An 11,908-nucleotide genomic window follows, 5' to 3' on the forward strand; every position below is an offset into this window, starting at 1 on the left:
AATCCACCTGGAGACTGATCCTGAAATCAGTGGTGTTGTGCAGAAAACATGTTTTGTGATTCCTACCTCCAGTCCATAAAATCAGGAGAAGATGGGTTGCCGGATTTTCTGTCCCTCTTGCTCAGTCCACTCTGTGTTCTTTGGCTCAGAGGTCAGCAGAGGTCAGACACCTGAGGACAAAGACACGGAAGTGATTAAAGGTGCCATATGTAAGAATGTGGCCAAAAACGGTTACTACATTCAAATTCAAAATACCGAGGTCTTTTAGGTTTTCGTTTTCTGACGTAACTGGCAACCCGTGGTTGCTCGGCAGCCGAGACTCTACCGACTGCAATGATTGGTAGACGGCGGTAGGTGGCGCCGCATGCCAAAACATGATTTGCAGTCTGCAAAACATTTTTTTTTAATGCAAATATTTTGTCTGTACTGTTGTTGTTGGTGAGTTCAGTTTGTTATATGAACATTATTCCTGAGTCTCTGTGACATATTAGGAGGATTTTATGGTCCAGTTGCTTTAGATTTATTACATAATGCACCTTTAAATAAAATAATCATATTGTTTAAGCAGAGACCAGTGGACACACACAGTCACAGAGTTGAACAGCAAGTGTAACTGACTAAGATGCACGAGTCATTTTTTTTTTTACAGTATAGTGAATGTAGATTAACACACACACACCTTTTATATACGATATAAAACTATACGGTTGCTTTTATAGTCATTTTTCACCCATAGAGAGGCTGCTGTATACCAATCACAACGTCTATCGTCAATTACAGTCGAGCAGAATATGCTCGGCAGGTTTGCGTTCGTCCTAAAGGCAGAACTTGTACGATTTAATGAGTTCTACATTACGGTGTAAGAGGGGTGCAGAGGGGACGGCAAACGTGCAAAGGCGCAGGACTAAATTTGGCCAAAATGGTAGGGTCCATCAGAGGCACACACACAGTCATGGAATAGGATACATCAACATTTAAAACTGCACTGAAACAATGGTTGAAAACTAAACAGACATGCACTCACAGTTAGATTATTCACTTTTTTGTAATGTCTTGTGATTTATGTATTCTTTTGTACCATGTCCTGTTGAATGTCTGCTGTACTAACCTGCCTTAGGACTGCCTTAGGATGAAAATTAGCTATTGTGCTAACTCTACATTGTTGCTCTATGCTGACATGTTGATGAATATGCATTGTCCTAATTCAAATAAATAACTAAAAAAATAAATATGCACGCATGCGGTTTAAAACCCCTAAAACTTTGGTTGTAGAGACACTGGACGCTCACAACCGACAACACAATCTAACTTCGGTAAAAAATGCTCACATTAAAGACTCCAGGAGTCGTGTTCTCCATTACAGCGTTAAGGGTAAACTCTGCTCAGTAAGGCAATGATAATTGGGTGGTGGAGGTGGTGGTGTTAGGGGGGGGGGGGATTCTTGTCAAGGAAGACGAAAAAAAAAAGAGACGCAGATAGAAACCAACCGCTTCCTAATTTGACTTCTCATGAAAAGAAGTTCTCCAACAGACAGCAGGGTGAAGAAAGCACGCACACACACACACACACACACACACACTGTAGTGAGGTGATGACATTATTTTTTTATGATTTCCAAAAGCTCATAAAGCAATAAAAAGTCTGCAGACCTGTCATACGTGAACGGAGTGTCAGAGAGAAGAAGAGATATCAGCCGCATGAAAGAGGCAGGCCTGTTAAAGGCAGCACAGGAGGAGGAGGTGGAGGAGGAGGAGGAGGAGGAGGAGGAGGAGGAGGGGGGGGGGGTCATGTCAGGACAGCAGGAGCAGGGGATGAGGCACAGATGTCTAATTATGTTGCAGACAAAGTTAAGACAAACAGAGCGGTGGCATTAAGAATTTATTTCTGACGGATCTTCCCCGTGTGACAGAACGCGTCGTCAGTGTACGTGAGAACGACGCTGAAACGAGGCATGTGTGGCCCCGTGAAACAACTGTCCTCACAATACAGGGCCCCCGAGATGATGAAGCGAGACAGGAAACAAACACTGCATTTAACTAAAAAATACTTTGTCAAACACCCGAGCCTAGAAGGCACATAAGGCATGAACTACCTGCATGGACGCCTAAATATTTAACCGAACAGGCTGCGCCTAAGACAGGGAAACCAAACTCAAGCCAGCTGAGCCTGTTAGGCCGGTCTGTCAGAGGGGCGAGTCAGCTACACAACCACCTCAGAAATGACACACAAACAAAGCCCACTGTCAGACACGCACTCAGACCTTAGACCAACATTACATTACATTATATTACATAGAGCAAAGCCACACTACTGACACACCACTGAAATGTGCAGCTGCAGTTTGTGGGGCCTCGTGTGGACACACACAGAGGGTGTGTACTGAACATTATTAAAAAAAAAACTATGTCTAATATTATGTCCAAGGCTTTAAAAAGCGATCAAACCATGACAAAGTGCTGGACAAAGGAGGATCCAATCAAATTCTGCTTATTGCCTCATAATGAAGGGCTTGTATCTGCTCTGGGACAGTGCCAGGATTAAAATAAAACACTGGGTGCGCCGTGATGATGATGATGCTGCTGCTGCTGCTGTTGTTGTTGTTAATGATGATGATTAACAGACCACTGAAGAGATCATTTAGGTGCAAGAGGGTAAATCCAATATGAGCAGCAGCAGCAGCAGCAGCAGCGGAGGAGGAGGAGGGAGGTCATGTGCGTGAGAGCAGAGCAGGTGAGTTTTGGATGTCAGCCGGTGTTCTCGGCTATTATTAGAGGCCGAGGCTCCGTGAACGCACCCGCCGACCCCCGCAGTTCCCCTACCTCACCTGTGCGCACACACACACACACACACACATATATATATATATATATACGTACACACACACCTGCTCCAAACACACACACTGGGTCTGTAGGTTCCAGTAAAAGCACGCATAAGACAAAAAAAAGTGCGCGCCTGTTTTATCATAAAGGGGAATAAAAGTCGACGGGAGTTACCGAATACTCGTGACGCGAGAGTCCTCCCGTGACCCCGATCAGAACCGGGAGGGAGGAGGAAAGAAGGAGGGAGGGAGGGAGGGAGTGAAGGAGGCAGGGAGGAGTGAGAGTACAGGCTACAGACTGAGGAAAGCCGGTGCTGTCATGGCAAAACAGACATTAAATCACATGTAACACAATAAAGAAGTGAGGTGACTTGTGCAGGTGGAGCAGTTACCTGAGCACCGGTGAGTGTGAGCGAGGACACCTGTCCTGACGCGTCGCCTCCCACCTGAGCGACCTCCACACTTCCTGGATCACTCAGTCCCACCCTGACTACTTCTTCTTCTTCTTCCACTTCTTCTTCTTTAAAAAAAAAAAAATTCTCGCAGCTTTTTGCAGTGTCTCTTCTTCTTCTCTGCTGCTGCCGTCGTCTTCAGCTCTGCTCAGCTCCACACACACACACACACACACACCTGAGCGGCTCCTCTTGACCAAACCTTGTGCGTCTCTGTGGCGCAGACCTCGGGTCCTCCTCTCTCCGCGTCTCTCTGTGTCTGACCCCCGGTCTCCTGTGAGCCTGCGCTCGCTGCTGTTTGGCCCACTCCGACTCCCAGCTCCTCCTTTCTGAGAACCAGGAAGCGGCTTGCCCTACTTACACCCAGCCAGGCGCGGATTGGCTCTGGCAGGGCTGGAGAAGAGACCGCCGGGGTGGGCAGGGCACTCACAGGGGGGGGAGGGAGAGAAGGAGGGAGGGGAGCGCACGGTCGGTTGGGGGGTCCGGCTCTGGTGCGGATAGGCCAACAGCGATGTCTATCGCGGGGATGCTGGCGGAGGGAGGAGAGAGGTGAGCAGGGTTTGAGACCCCGCTCCTCCCCCTCTGTCCTTTGGGCATCGCCGCTCCAAGGCAGGTGTAGTCACAGACAGGCAGAGGCGATTCTAGAGTCTGTAGGGGCCCTAAGCAGAAAGTCCCAGGGGGCCCTTCCTTCCAACCAGTGTTCATCACCATGATGTTATAAATAATCTGACACCAACGAAAAATTCGAATTAAAAAAATTTGTTTTCGAAATGACATGGAAAAACATTGTAATTAAAGAGTATGTGAAACTATAAATGTAAAGAACAATAAAATACTGTATATAGCTTTTTAAAAAAACTATATAAACTTAGTAAAAGAAATACATAACACTGTCAATAACCCACGTTATAAAACAATATAAATATATAGAACAATAAAATCAATCAATCAATCAATCTTTATTTATATAGCCCACAGTTTACAAAAAAAATACTGTAAATAACTGAAAAAAAACATATATAAACTGAATAAAAAAGATATGCATTACACTGTAAATAATCCTCTTCATTTTCCAACTTGCAGAACAATAACTTCACACAGGTTAAAGTGAGGTGGGGCCCCTTTAGGGAGGTTTCCTACTGAGATATCATTGCAAATCACCCATTGTTTTTTTAAGGGGGACGGGGAGGCGGCTGGTCACTGCACATTTCAGTAAAAACAGCCCTCAGGCTCCGAGTGTCGGGGGGCCCCCCTATCGGCTCGGGGGCCCCAAGCAGTTGCCTGCCCTGCCTGTTCACAAACTGCGCCTCTGCAGACAGGAAGAGAGCGTTCAAGTGAAATGTTCCTCGTAGAACTCCTTAAAATAAACCATAAGAGAGGATGATGCACCATCCAGGAACAACAGAATATTCAAAAAAGAATTCTCTCCACCCTTAGATCCATGTTTGTTTCTAAGTTTGTTTCATGCAAAGGACCAAACACAGGTGTACAAATAAAAGAAATGAAAAATATGCATGGAAATATGGAAAAATAATTACAAAAACAAAGACAAACTTCACAGCTATACAAAGAAAATAATACAATTTAGCCAAAGTAAGGAATGAAAAAAAGAGGACATACAGAATAAAGAATAAGAAAATACCATATACTGATAACCAGGACAATAATAATAATGATATGCATGGTCATGTAGCTGCAGAGTTGCAGGGATTTGTATGTTGAGATGTGTTGTAAAGTCTTATGAATTCCTGTGACAGAGAAGCACCTGTTCACAGAGACTCGTGCAGCTTCACTGTCTCACTCCAGTGTGTGGACCTCATGACACCGGCATGAAAACAGGACCGAGGCGTCGCTGCTGATGATGAAGACGATACAAAGATTAAACGCACCTTGTTGTGACAAATGAAACTTGTGAAGGATGCGTCACGTCCAGGGCTGAAGGCGGCAGAAGAAGAGCAACATCAGAACAACAGGGGCTTTTTATGACAAAACACTCAGACGCACTGACATCTGTGAGCATTTTCTTCCCCCCAGTGAGAAAGAGTGATGTATATGTTATTCTGTGACACAAGCACAGACACTGAACAACAGCCTTATTTTTGCTGAAGAGAGGAAAAAAAAAAAAAAAAAAACATCTCATCTTTGTTAAGCGTACACATCCTGTTTGAAGTGGTTATGAGGCTGGGATTCACCTCGCTCCTTCAAAAGTTTGAGTCTCATCTTCGTCAAACTGTTTGCTCCTGGAATGTGTGTTAGTGGGTTTGAAGTGAAGCTGCAGGAAGTCTATATATAATTTTGTGGTGAGCTCAGTCAGCCCACCCATTACCACCCCCCTAACCTTAAATCTGTGCTTGCTCTGTGGTCGTGCTACCAGACAAAGACCTTAAAATACATATGCAGCTCCGACTTATTCAAAAAGCAAAAGTTTAGTTCCCCCAATCTGAGTCCTCCCTCCATGATGTGATAGGTCATAAATATGGGGGGATTGTTGCAGCTACACTGCTGCTTATCAGATTAAAGTTTAAAAATACATATATTTAAAAGAGATAAAAGTATGAGCAACATCTACTTAGAATATTAAAAAGTGACAGTACTCATTATGCAACAAAGTGTTATAAGTGTGTGTACTATATTTTATTTATTTATTTATTTATTATTTCAGGACAATGCACATTAATGAACATATACAAAAGTACATGTAAATGCGCCAGGGGCTAATTTCCACCTGTAGCTCATATTAGGCAGATTGATGTTGACATAAAAAGAACAAATAATAAAACTAACTTTTATTATAATAAAACTAATGATACAAAACAGCAAGGAACAAAAAATGCAATATTATAATGCAATAACTTAACCTGTTTGTTATTGTGTCTCGAGCTGCAAAGTTCTTCCTCTGTCATGCACTGAAGCTAATATGAATATATTTAATCGTCTACCACTTTATCCCCCACATGAGGGTCAATCCCGGCTGACATACACTAGGCTAAAAGGCGGGATTCACCCTGCACAGGTCAGCGGTCCATCACAGGGAGACAAACAAGCATTCGCTCACTCACACGTTCACACCCACAGTTAACAACCGCTGCAGGAAACCAGAGAAAACCCTGCACACGTGGGTGAACCCAGCATATATAAAATGTCTTAAAATGGAAAAAAACACAAGTGTTTTAATATCGTACAGTGCAGTACTGATCATTTCTAGTGTCAAATTCTGCATAATTCATTCACTATAATTCCTGGATATAATAAGAACAAGTCAAGTGAAGGCTGTGCAGCTTGGAAATGCCGAAATAAAAGAGGAGAGATCCTTCAGGCTGTTGTTGTCGATGATGATGATGATGATGGTGATGAATGCATTTAACATCACATCAATTCCAGTGATTAAACTCCGCAGGATTCTCATTCATCCACATCATAGTTCAAATGCCATTAAATGAGAACTGGACTTACAGGCTTTGTTCTCGTTTCATCTGGTGTTTACAGAGGTGACGACAGGTGAAATGAGTTTAATCCAGTTTGCTGCCGATTCAATGACACCTGGGGGGAAACTTGTAATGTACAGACCGTGAGCTTTAACTGTGAGTTGTGTGGGCCTCAAACTCAGTGTGTGCAGCCTCTGTCTAGTTTCCAGTGCAGCCTCAGAGCAGAGACTCCTCTCTCTGAGTCTATTTCAGAGCCAGAATTACAGGCAGCAATTACAGCCCTGTTTATCCCCTCTACCTCTCTCCATGACTGGTAATCCAGGCTGGTTAACCTCTTCCACCTCCTCGCTCCACAGAGGCCTCTCCTCTTCACTTTAAATACCCCCCATTTTTTTTATTTTTTTTTTACAAATAAATGATCTTCCTGTTCACTCATGATAAAGATGTGCTTGGGAAAATATGAGCAATAAAACAAAAGCAGACACAATGGGAAGGTTTCAGATATGTAGGTGTTATTTAGACTAATAATTCCTCACAACTATATCCAGCAAATAGCCTGAGACTCCCACAAGGAGAAGGATGAATTAGCCCCACCTCATTTTAGAAATGACTGCTGTGTGTCACAATTTGTGATTGCGGCTTCATGGATTAGGCTCGATGGAGATGATGTAAGATGGGCGACACATTGAGCAAGGCGGTGTCCACGATGTGTCAATTTCAGACGGAGTGGATCAAATACATGTAAAAGAGCAACTAAAAATGGCTTATATTTGGGATTTTTCTACCAACCACAATAGACAGTGGTTTTAATTAAATGGGCTGAGATGAGTCTAATGACAGTGAATGAGTTATTTGAAGTCTTTCTGTCATTATCTGCTTTCACACAAAGAATTTGATCAAATTAAACAGCCTCCAACCAGTTTTAACCAGTACTGGATCGATGTGGTCACATGGGCATCAAACATGTTTGAAGAAAATATGTCTATATAAAGCAATATTGGATGATAATAATAATAATAATAATAATATAATATCAATATCATAAGTGAAGATGTGGAATGGGAGAGAGCGTGGATATATTCATATGAAATTTTGAGTGGCCCAATTTGGGCTGGAAAGTAAGATTATATATTTATATATATATATATATATATATATATATATATATATATATATATATATATATATATATATATATATATATATATATATATATATATATATATATATATATATATATATATATAATACATTAATATCCAGATTTGACAGAAATTCAAATCAACTTGATGGATGTGGCTTAATAAGAGATTTCTCCCGCATTGTTGGGGATTGTCTTAAATTGCAAACTTACTGGTGGAAGGTAAACAAGTAGATAAACCTTAAGCAGTTTACTTTTTTGTCCTTTATGTCAATTTTTTCCATGTCTTTCATTTTTATATGTATAGTATATAGGTTTATGGTTAATTTTAAACATAATGTACATGGATATCGTGCTTCTATGGGCATATATGTGGACTTTTGCATTGATGTATATCCATGTTTTGACATATTTATAGGGTTATATTATATTAACCAATGTGTACTTTTTCAATGGATGCTGTTGTGAGACAAGAAAAGTAAAAAATAAATAAAATAAATGATAACCCTATATTGTGCAAGATACTTCTTCCTATATAAACGCACTCATCTCATTATTAAAGTAACATCGCCATCTAGTGGACACTTTGCATCCAGCAAGTGTTTCCTCGTCTAAAACCTCCAGTGCTGAACACATGGTAAGAAATCCATCATTCATGTGCAGCCTGCAGCCTCAGGGCTCTTCCTCAGCAACACTTTGAGCACTAAACAGCGAGGAAACTAGAAAATATTGGCATTAAAATCGTGAAACAACTGTGAAAGCACTTCACTTTCGTTTTCACTTGATTACGCATCATTAAAAGAGGCTGATATTTAACTATCCGCTTATTTACAAGCTTCACCTTTCACCCGAGTGTGCTTGACCTCTGCTGAGTGATATGGGATTAGAATACAGGAAGTGCAGAAGTAGGAGGCAAGAGGCAGAAGAACAGCCACACTTACTCAGTTTCACACTCACACAGGTTCATTTTTACCACACACACACCACTGCTGAAACTGAGTCGCCATTTGACATTTAAATATCCGAAACCTCAAAGATAATGAGTCTAAATCTGAATCACCAAGTTCATTTTCCAAAATAGATTCTGTGATGAATAGAATAAACACATTTAAACTGTGATTGTGGTGACAAATGTGATTATTTTTTTAAGTATTATCTGACAGCTAATTTCAGACATTCAGAAGATTTTACAATAAAAACATTAACAGGTGAAATAAAATCAAGGTCCAAAAGGTCTCCTCGTTCTGCTAGGTAACAGGCAGTGGATGTCGTATTGGCTGGTTCTTCCATTTTTACATTATTTAGAAAGAAATATCTCAACTTTTTTTTTTTTCCATTTACGCTGAAATTTAACCAAATATTTCATATTGTTTTAACAACTCCAAATGTATTCAATGTTTGTTTTTTTTAAAGACTATAGTAAAAAAGCCCATCAAGTTAAGGCCTGAAAGTCGATGAGCTTTTATTTCAGTTTAACCCTTTAAGGTACGCGCCAAAGAAAAATAATTGATTTGCATTTTTTTTATTCACTTATGATAACTTATGATAATAACAACAATCAATACATATTTGTTTTAATTAGACCTTACAATATTTCAGATACAGTCCTCTACCAAACGATTGAGACATCTGTTCATAAGTGCAATTAGTAATCATTTTACCAACATTAACTAGTTTCTCTACCTTTACCATAAAATGACAAATCAACTGTTTGGTAGAGCATGTTTTGAAAAAAAAATGTGACCCTTATAAGACGTATTTTTGTTGAATTAAGTCATATAATTGTGTACAACTCGTCTGAAACTTTAATATTTCAACAAAATAGTCCTAACTTGGAAAGTCCCGCCTATATGTGTCATCAAAGGACGAGTGCATTTTTCGTAGTGTCACAGGCGCAGTGCCATCTAGTGGATTTTCTTTTTAGCATTACACAACTACACCAAATGGTAGAGATTGCTCATTCAGGTTGAGTTCAGCTTGACCAAATAGTTGAGTACTACCTTAAAGGGTTAAGGGGAAGTAGATCCAGATTACAGTTTAGATTTAATGAATAGAATTAAGGTAAAAAACATATCTTATAGGTGCCATATGTAAGAATGTGGCCAAAAACAGTTACTACACTCAAATTCAAAATACAGAGGTCTTTTAGGTTTCGTTTTCTGACGTAACTGGCAACCTGTGGTTGCTCGGCAGCTGAGACTCTACTGACTGCAATGATTGATAGACGGCGGTAGGTGGCGCCACATGCCAAAACATGATTTCAAAACATAAACTTGATTTGCAGTCTGCAAAATATTTTTTTTAATGCAAATATTTTGTCTGTACTGTTGTTGTTGGTGAGTTCAGTTCCTGAGTCTCTGTGACATATTACATTATATTATGTATTATGTTATTATTAGGAGGATGTTATGGCCAGATTTATTACATAATGCACCTTTAAGATTTATTTACCCGAAGTATTTCACTGTTGAGGTACAACACTTGTAGGGATTCTAAGCAACACTCCCAACAAGCTGCATGTCTGTGATTTAGCACAGTTTTGAAAAAGAATTGAGAGTTTAGAGAAATCATCTGCTATGGAGCCAGTATACTTACCCATGATAGCCTTTATGTGTTAGAAAAACACTCATGTACAGGCCTGAAAGACACAATCAGATGCACAAATGAGCTCTTACTTCATCACACTCGACAAGATGATATCTAAATCCACTTTATTCTTTCATCTAAATATACACCATCAACATCACCGTCATGGCTGTTATGAATACTATCATCAGCATCACAATCATCACCTTCAGTGCCGCCCTCCAGACCATCATTTTGACAACATTATTAGCTATTTTGTTCCTGTTCAAAAGCTAAAGCTGTGATAAATAAAAAATAAAACATTTGGTCCGTTAATATTATTCTAGGCAACATGGTATCAGGGGATTAAGACAGAAATGCCTTGTTGCTACGCACACGAAACATCAAACATCACTGAATATGGCGCCGGGCACTGTCACAGGGCGACAGAGGAAGAGGAGACCGCCGACTGAACATGAGGCCGATGGCAGCAGAGAGAGCAAAAGTGTTAGGCAATCTGAGGAAGAGGGAGCGAGTCTGTGAGAGTCAAAGAAGCAGTTAGCAACCAGAGCTGTGGAATCAGATGAAAGGCAGCGAAACAAACGAGAGATGAAAGATAAAAGAGGGCGACGAGTGAGGGGGAAGTATAACAACAGACCCACACAGAGGCACGTATTTACAGTACAGGGAGCCAGGTGGATCAAGATTAAGGCCCACTTTACATTACTCTTTTCGCGACGGCGGCAAAATTTGGGGTCGTACCTATGTTCCCTGGGTCCTATGTTCCCCGTTTTTCCCAAAAAAGGTCCACTTTGTATGTGACGGGGGAACATAGGACCCTTTTTTTGAAAAAGGGTAGGGTTAGGATTAGGGTAAGAGAAAGGGTCCTATGTTCCCCGGTCACATACAAAGCGGGGAACATAGGACCCGGGGAACATAGGTACGGTCCCCAAAATTTCCCGCTGTCTGGACGCGACGTCTTTGGACACACCGCCTGGAAATCTGGCAGGACACCCTCGGCGCTTACAGCTTTCCTCTTTACTTGCTCGACTGTACGATCGTAACCGGCCTCATCCGCATCCGCTGTTGCATTTTACTAGGGTTGGGAATTTCACACATTTTTAGAGTCGATTGTCGAGGTCCACGTGTCGAATTTTTACAGCAGCACTAACAGCAGCAACGCGGGGGGTGGAAATTATTCTACAGTGTACTATGTCATTTTAGGCTCAAAAACATGGCTGTAATGTCCATTATTGACCATCAGAACAGCGGGAAATAAATATGAGGAGCAAAAAAAAAAGAACGCGTGTGTCGCCGCTCGCCAGACGGCTCAGGTTTTTGAACCTGCGCTCGTTAGGTGTCCACCAGAGTGAAGTACAGTGATCCTGACTGGGTGAGATGCCGTCTTCATTTGTGTAGCGCTTGTGGCATGTCCCCCACCCCCGTCCTAAACTTAAGCGCAACCTCGTGCCTCGCACCGTCATGCGCAGAGCGCAGCAGGCTC

Source organism: Microchirus variegatus (assembly GCF_963457635.1).
Source record: "Microchirus variegatus genome assembly, chromosome: 1".
Classification (NCBI taxonomy): Eukaryota; Metazoa; Chordata; class Actinopteri; order Pleuronectiformes; family Soleidae; genus Microchirus; species Microchirus variegatus.